Here is an 8953-nt window from a genome sequence, read left to right on the forward strand (position 1 = left end):
ATAGCTTCTCCGTTGAGCTCCCCTCTTTGGCACGGAAGAACTCAGTGGCGTCCGCAATACTCCTCGGCAGATCCGCAAATGCGCCTGGAGAACTCCAAACTCGGGTCAACAAAATGTATCTCTTTCTTGTAAATTTACTTTGCATGAGAAAGGCCTTACCAACTACTATTTGTCTCACCTCCTGGATCTCCTGGCGAGCGCCCTGGTCTTCAACCCGGGCTTCTTTCACACTCTCAAGCACTTTGGTGGGCTCGGAGGCTTGTTCCGAACTCTTTTGCTCCAAGGACTCACACTTGGCAATGGCGTCCTTGAGCTCCTGTTCGACCTCGCCCACCCGAGCCTCGTGTTGTTCACTGGCGGTTTTCTCCACCTCCAACTCCTTGGCCGCTTTGTCAGCGGCCTCCTTGCTCACCTCCGCCTCCTTCTGGGCTCGGGTGAGGGCGCTCTTGAGGGACTCGACCTCGGCTATGGCAATTGTGAGTATAGTCATAACACTCAGTCAATTTAAACAAATTAGCACACATATCACTTCAGGTATGTAACAGTGCCGCATACCTTGGGTTTCATTAAACGGCTTATTGACGTGGTCGAGTCCTCATCGGCTAGCCGAAGCTTCTGATTGAGCTTGAAAACCTGTGCGGCTTGGGCAGTATCCGCCAACATAAATTCCTGTCCAACAAGATAGTACGATATATTATCAACTTGTTTTTGATCCTCTGTCCGGATTGTTCTAATCCGGACACAGTCTCAGGGGCTACTGTCTATGCATGGGTTCAGCCTTGCACATAAAAAAACTTATAAGAGAATTACATCGCATACCTCAAAGCCCGTCAATAGGCTGTTGAAGGCTTTGGTCAGTCAGCTCTTCGCGGACCGGACCTTCTCCATAACCGCACCCATCAGGGTGCGGTGCTCCTCCATGATGGAAGCACGTTGTAGTGCTTCCTCAAGAGTATGAGCGGCCTCCGGATTAACAGAGGCCGCTAATGGAGCTGCTTCTCCTCCTCCCTCTGTTGAAGGAGGGTGTTGGTCCGAACCCGGAGCCGTATTGGTCTCTGGGATGGTGTTCAGCGAGGGCCCGAACTATTGAGGCCCCCCACCCTCGGTGGTCATGGGGTCGCCATGCCCCACTGTGCAGCATCTGAGGTGTTACCCTTGGGCGTCTTCTGGATGGCCTTGCCCGCCCCTCCTCGTCCGGGAGAGGTCCTTTGGGACGACACCTCAGTGTCCTCCATGGCAGGGGTAGAAGTTTCATGATGGTCCGTCTCTCTCCGCCTCTTCAAGCGGTAGAGAATTCCCTGATGAGGTCGAGGGAATCAGGATATCGCGCAGAGGGCTGAAAGGCAAATAAAGATATGATTTATATAACAGAGGCAGATTAAGCGAAAACTGAACATGTAAGCTTTCGATACTTACGTTTCGGCCAGGGGCTTCTCATTTTGGGTCCTCTTTGGACTACTTCGGACTCTGAGTCCGAACTAACCAAGATGGTCATCTTCCCCCTCTTTAGCGTCGCTCCCTCTGGATTCTCAGAGGCTGTCCTCTTCTTCCTCCTCGTCTTGCATGGGGAGTCACTCTCCACTTGTTCCTCCTCCTCCTCTTCGTCCTCGTCTTCCTCATGAGAGGAGATGGCCTCGATCTCTCCAGACACTGCATCCGAAGGACCTTTGCGGTAGGGTCCGTCCTTGGGCCCCTTGCCCTTCTTCTTGGTATTCTTCTCCGGCGGCTGATAAGGCGCCGGGACCAGCATCTCCTCTAGCTAAGGAGTCACTGGGTCTTTGAGCAACGGAGCCGGACTCTTAATCCGCTCTAACTTCTTGGTCTAGCCCTGTAGTGAGGTGGGCTGATAAGTTTCGTATTGATCAAATATATATACCAGATATATCTTTGGAAAATTAATACTGACCGGAGTGGCCGGATTCTTGGCGTCAAGACCGACGTCTTCGGTCTCCATAGGCCATCTCTTCTGCGCCTTGAAGAGCAGCTTCCACATTCCCTCGTGTGTCGTGTCAAGGAAATACTGTAGAGTCCGCGGCTCCTCCGGATTGAACTGCCACATGGGGGAAGTCCGACGCTGGCAGGGAAGGATGCGGCGGAAGAGCATAATCTGCACTACGTTGGTTAAACCAACGTTTTTTTCCAGCACCTTGGAGACACATGTCTGTAGCATTTGCACCTCCGTCTGAGACCCCCAGTCGAGGCCCTTTGTGGTCCAGGAGATAAGCCTCATGGGGGTTCGGATCTGAACTCTAGAATCGCCGCCCAGTTGGTGCGGCGCGGCTCAATGATATAAAACCACTCTTGTGGCCAGATCTTGACGGTCTCAACGAAGGCCCCCTTGGGCCACGTGGCATTGGGCAGCTTGCTTATCATGGCCCCGCTACAGTCCGCGTGTTGCCTGTCGACAACCTTCGGCTTCACGTTGAAGACTTTCAGCCACATGCCTAAGTGTGTGTGGAGGATAGCCTCACACACGACGTTAAACGCCGAGATGTGGAGGAAAGAGTTCGGGGCTAGATCATGGAAATCTAACCTGTAGTAGAACATAAGTCCATAGACGAAGGGGTGGAGTGGAAAACCTAACCCTCTACAGAAATGGGGGAGGAAGACGACCCTTTTGCCGGGCTTGGGAGATTGGAAGGCTGAGGAGACTGGAAGGCGTGGGGAAGAAAGGAGAGATCCATTGCCCTCTTAAAGGCGGTAAAAATGCCAACCGTCCCCCCCACTTGCGCCTTGAAGCTTGCCTATTACCAATGAAAGCGTGCTCCGTAAACGGTTGGATTACCCAAATTTTATTGGTGGGCAATCCCGTATTAAGTGGGCACGATCCTTGTTTTGACAGGACGGGCCAATGGGGCTTGGCCTCGAAGCACGGAACACAGGATGTGAAAACGGTTCAAAATGCCGAAGGGTCAAGTCTGATGCTTCGCCGGAAAAAAAATTGTCAGTAACGACACTATTTTACTTATATATATATATATATATATATATATATATATATATATATATATATATATATATAGGGTGGGTCTATTATGATAACACCCCTTTAAGACTTATTCTGCACACCAGTTTCTTATTCTGCTAACACCCTACCCCGCCCACTGGAAACCCACCACCCGCCGATCGAACAAAGCGACCCACCTCCCGCACGAACACAACCCAGTCCACCTTCTTCCGTGCACCCCTCCCCCGGGCGCCCACGGAAACCAGCGCCGGCTCCACCCACCTTCCCCGCCGCCATAAAAACTGGCCAGCGTCGCCGCGCCACACTGGCCCCTCTCCACCCCGATGTGGATGCCTCCCCACCAGCTCCCTCCCCATCAACTCCCTGCTAGCCACCTCCCCGTGCCCCACTTCCCTCCCCGCACCGCCCCACCTCCCTCCCCACCTTCTCCAGCGCGGCGCGCCCCTACCCTTCTCACCTTCTCCGGCAGCGCCGCCCACAACCACCTCCGACAGCGTCCCACAAGAACCACCTCTCTACGCCGGTCGTCGCCCTCCTCTTTCTCAAGCGCCATCCAGCCGGTCATGGCGGGATCCGGCCGCCCACGGTCGCCGACGCGGCCTTAGCCACCAGATCCGGCTGCCCTCGGCCGCCGGTGTGGCCTTAGCCTCCCTCGGCCGAATCCATCGGCTGCCGAATCCAGCGCCGGCAAGCGGATGGGCCGCCACCCCTGCAACACCGTAGAGAGATCCGGTGGGTTGCCTCCGCGCCCACTTCTCCTCCGCCTCCCTCTCGAGAAAACTCCTCTTCCCACGGATCCATCAGCCACCGAATCCCGCGCCAACTGGCTGCTGCGGCCCCACGCCACCAGATCCTGTCAAGGGGTTGCTCCGTCGGGCTTCTACCGACGAGATGGCGGCAGGAGGTCACCTCCTCCGTGCAGTGCACACCGATGCACATGCAGTTCATCAACAGAGCGCGCAAACCCCCCACACCGGTGAGAGTAAACCCCGTCCCATCCTATGCCCTCCCACCATCTCTGCCCATTATTGGCATGCAGTTCGGTGATGTTTGTACTTGTAGAGCAATTCACCAGGGGGATGGCGGCATCTACGAAAAAGCCGTGGATGGCTGCAACGCTTAGGGCCTCCAAATGCAAAAACTGAATTATTTTGTTTTGAGGGCATGCAGTGTAGAACACATATGTTTTTAGGTGTTCATTTTGTTTTCAGTTTTTGTAGTCGAATATATGCGTCTCTGTAGTACGATGGATGTACAGTTTGGTTGCAAATTCATGTGTGTTTTCTCCTCCATGGCAGTTTCCATGAACACGCTGTTGTCTGCCATTCCAGGTTCACTGCCATAGCAGTTTGGTGTGTGTGCCAAACAAGTCTTGCAATTCCATTACACTCTCCTCTGGTAGGAGCCTGCCCAGCCTCTGCTTCATCCACTTGGTGAGCAATTCCAACAACCCAAAACTTATCTTATAAGCTCAAACTCTGCTTTTGTATATGTATTGTCGAGTTTGTGCGTTTAACTGAATTTCATCCTGTGCTCCAGTAGTTAAAACTGAATTGCCACAAAGCCAAGGAGGAGAGTGGTGTGGGATCCATTCTTTCCGCTCTGGCGAGGCCTCCAACGAGCGCCTCGCCACCAGAACAAACTCTCTCAATGGCGAGGTCGCTAGGCAAATGTTCAGTATTGTGTGCGTAGTTCTGCTTGTTTGAAGAGCCAACGGTTTGTGTACTATAAAGCAGTTTGTACGTGTGGTTCAGTTTAAGTGATGTGAGCATCTAGTTCATTATTACTATCTTGCGGTTTAGATGCACTTTTTTTTTGTTTTAGGTTGTGTTCTGTGATTGCATGGTTGTGTTTATATGTTTACTTCTTTTTAGATGTTGTTCACTTGGTAAAAAAGAAAGCAAAAACATCTCAAAAGAAGCTCACTTCTTGTTAGATGTCGCTCACTCTTCTTATTATTAGATGTAGTACACACCATTTATGTAGCAGCTCATTACCCCTTTGTATGAAGCGCAATTTGTTTCGTGTGTCTCAAAATTCAGTTGACTACATCGACACCTGAAGTGCTATTGGTCCTCGGATGGGGTTCACTTTTGAGAGTGATGCTGTTCACTTGCTCCCAATATGAAAGTGCGATTTTTTTAGTGAAACCACAAGATAGCAATGAGGTTCACTTTGACATATGTCGCGGTTCATTTCCCCTCGTCTCTGCGGTCCACTCTCGTTAATAAAAATTGTTGAAAAAAAGACAACAAAAACACACAAAAAACTCGTGCGAGAAAGTTTACATCCACAAAAGAATTCATGAAGTTCACTTGCCCGTCTGATGCAGTGCAGTTTTCATTCAAAAGCAGTGCGGTCGTCTGTAAGATGTTGTTCATCCCGTAAGTGCAAAAAAATTGTTACGAAAGCGAAAAAAAGTAATGCGGTTCACTTCTTGATAGTGTTGTGGTTCATTTACACCCGATGTGAAGTGCACTCTACTTTTTCGTCCTTGAAAAAAATTACGTTTGAATAAAAGAAACAATACAGTTCTCTTACCCGTGTGATGTAGTGCGGTTTTTCGTCCGTTGCAGTGCGGTTTTCAGTCGGATGAAGACACCACGTCGATTTGGGTGTCACGAAAAATAGAGTGTCCACATTTCAGTAAATTCGAAATTCCTCTTAAACCGCAAAGAATTAGAGAGAGTGTTCTACATGAAAGAGTTGCATATCGTCGATATCTTTCCAACGGCGTATTGTTTGAATAATTCTGACCAGCGGTTTGCAAAATTTTTGCCAAAAACGGCCGCTGCCACTCGTCGTCCGCCGCACGATTTACAAAATTAACTTAAAACCGTAAGGAATTTCAAAAATATTTCAACATATGAAAGTTGTGCCTCGTTCGTAGCTTTCCAACGGCGTATCACACGCCTTGTTTCAACAAACGGTTCAAAAACTGGAGCGGAAATAGTACCAAAAATTTGAAAATTTTTGAAAAACAGAATTCCGCAATTTAGTAAATTTGAAACTCCTCTTAAACCGTATGGAATTAGAGAAACATTTATATATGAAAAATATGTGCCTTGATGATATCTATCCAACGGTGTATCATTTGCTTCATTCCGACAAGCGGTTTAGAAAAAAAATGAGAAAAAACCCTCACTGCCACTCGCCATCCGACGCACCATTTTCAAAACTGCTCTTAAACTGTGTGGAATCTCGAAAACTGTTCAACATGTCGAAGTTGCGCCTAATCCATAGCTTTTCAATGGTATATTATACGTCTCGTTCCGATAAACAATCAAAAAATTAGAGCGAAAACAGTACCAGAAAAACACTGTGTGCTGTTTTTTCCGACGCGAAGTTCACTAGTCTATATTGAAGTGCTCGTCGTCAAGAAGATGCAGTGCACTTGCATTGAGCGTGCAGTGCGAAAGTGGTGTGCAGAATAGTTATTCTGCTAATATTAGCAGAATAGACCGTCTATATATATATATATATATATATATATATATATATATATATATATATATATATATATCCTGCCTTCGCGTCTAAGGGTTTTGTTAATTATGCAAGGCAGAATGCACTTCTTTTACAAAGGAAAGTTGATGTGTATTGTTCAGGGGACCCGCCTCGCAATGCCGAAGATAATCTGTGCGCCGAACACGTCATCGTTGGAGACTGGTTCAGGGGCTACTGAGGGAGTCCTGGACTAAGGGGTCCTTGGGCGTCTAGTCTATTGGATAAGGGCCGGACTGTTGGGCCGTCAAGATACAAGGCAGAAGACCACCTCTCGTGTCCGGTAGGGACCCCGTATGCGTGGATGGCAAGTTTAGGTGTCCGGATATGCTGTTTCCTTTCTGTTAAACCGACTTTGTACAACCCTAAGCCCCTCCGGTATCTATATAAACCAGAGGGTTAGATCGAAGGCAGGATCATAACATTGATAGGCTAGCCAAGCTAGGGTTTAGCCATTACAATCTCGAGGTAGATCAACTCTTGTAATCCCCGTTCTCATCGAATATAATCAAGCAGGAGTAGGGTTTTCCCTCCATTAAGAGGGCCCAAACCTGGGTAAACACTGTGTCCTTTTGATCATAGTTACCATCGATCCTCAGACATATAGCTTGGGCCCCCTACCAGAGATCTGCCAGTTTTGACACCGACACACACCACCACCGTGTTGCTTTCCTCCATGTCTTGCGCTATCGGCATGGCCTTGCCAAATAGCCTCGCGATGATCCGGATGTTCTGTTCACACATCAGAGAATCAAACATGGCCTGCAGCTCGTGTACCATCCCATCATCCACCACCAGATCTTCCGGGACCATCCCGAGGGCATGTAGCAACACACTTTCTGCTGGGTTGTCCTTGGTGCGGTTAGCAGTGATCGTCTTCTTCGTTTCCCGTGTTGTGCGCTTGGGGGCGAAGGGTGTCGCTTTTGGCCTTAGCTTAGCCGCTTGCACTTCCATGAGTAATGGGGGTGCCAGCTTCTTGATGATGTTGGAACAGAAATCCTTGAGCTTATTGTATGGCACGGCCTCCTGCGCGGTCATACCCACCATCTCTTCCGTGCCATTGTGCACTACCAAGCCCCCAACTCCGTTTCTTCAGACACAAAAGTCTTGTTTACGTGCTCTACTTCTAGGGTTTGGTTTGCTGGAAGCGTTGACGTGGATCGCACTGACAGTACTCGGTCATGTTTGTTGGTTGTTAGAGCTGGCAACACTAGCGCGTAATCGAATGGCGATGCTAACACCTTCTAGTAACAAAGGAAAGACTGAACCCGTGGATGGTATCTTTGACCGTTTCATTTGTCATGATGACTTTTGTGATGAGGTGATTCGGCGGAAGCGTTGGTCGCACATGAGGGGGCTCGGTTGGCTCTGTCGTGCCTCAGGCTGTGCCACGAGGAAACGAACCTCGATGACATGGTGTGTAGGACATTTTATCCGGCCACCTTCTTGGAGAAGGTTTGTTCGTACGCCATCAAAGTAGAGGAGTGTTGTAGGTACGAGGTGATCCTGGACATTTCGTGAACTGTTGGCATTATTGGATGATTGTCGTGTAGCCTTGGTAGGTAGCGTCTTGGATGAAAGGTAGTGTTGAATGTGCCAGCCGTGGACACTTCCGTAACTGTTGGCATGTTGTACCTGGACACTTATTCTTTTGTGTTCTTCGGTTGTCTAAATGAAAGTAAAGCTCGATCCTATTTTATGATCGAAAGTTGGATATTTGTGTTTTTATAATCCAATTGTTGCTTCACCGCGAGGGGTGCTGACCTTGCTTTTCCCTGTCATTCATTTTCCCTATGATTTGGTTGCCTCCATGTTGCTTTTGCACCTCCTGTGAAACACTCCCATGCTCGTTCTATTTTTTTAGAGAGTACGCAAATTGCGTATCATAGCTTTATAGAAGAAGAGAATTGCAAGTACAAGATGACTAACACTGAGCAATGAGCGTAGCACAAACTCCACACCCAGGCTAGTCTAAAGACAGCCACCAACGACAACACGACTACAAAGCAGAAGAGTCTGTACAAAACCGAAAACCTTGCCGCGTCTCGACCGACGTTGGTCACCTGCAAAGAACAGCAACTGCCGCCAAGCTTCTCTTGTCAACACACCATCCCCCCCTTTATGCCTAAAGGAGTAGGCAAGAGGATGGCAGGACTTGCTCCGACTTGAGGAAGCCATCGTATTGGGTTCACCAGAGACATCCGTACATAGCACCATAGAGATCGATCATGTGCAACGATGCACACCGTAGGAGCGCAACATATGACCCGTCTCTAGACACGACGATGCTCCCAACAGAGGGACGATGTCGAAGACACCGCCATCATGCTGATCCTACTCCAAATCAAGGCTTTCGCCCAGAGATGGCTGCCACACAAGCGAGTGAGGGAAAAGGCGACACACTCGACGACGCTTCCAAGGTGGGGAATGACACCCATGGGTGCCATCGCCGCTGGCCCGGCAAGAACCAGACAGGATTTT

General features: G+C 49.2%; 1 long non-coding RNA gene across 2 annotated transcripts; it reads left to right on the forward strand.

The window, feature by feature from the left end:
• The first annotated feature begins 3187 nt into the window (after nucleotides 1–3187).
• On the forward strand, nucleotides 3188–5005 carry LOC119277541. 2 transcript variants are annotated; one of them, XR_005137201.1, is made up of 3 exons: nucleotides 3188–3944; nucleotides 4267–4401; nucleotides 4508–5005. It is a non-coding gene; the product is annotated as an uncharacterized LOC119277541 (long non-coding RNA). The 2 variants fall into 2 exon arrangements; XR_005137200.1 differs by having other exon boundaries at nucleotides 3201–3944; nucleotides 4300–4401.
• Nucleotides 5006–8953: the final 3948 nt, after the last annotated feature.

The sequence above is a fragment of the Triticum dicoccoides genome, chromosome 3B (genome assembly GCF_002162155.2).
Source record: "Triticum dicoccoides isolate Atlit2015 ecotype Zavitan chromosome 3B, WEW_v2.0, whole genome shotgun sequence".
NCBI lineage: Eukaryota > Viridiplantae > Streptophyta > Magnoliopsida > Poales > Poaceae > Triticum > Triticum dicoccoides.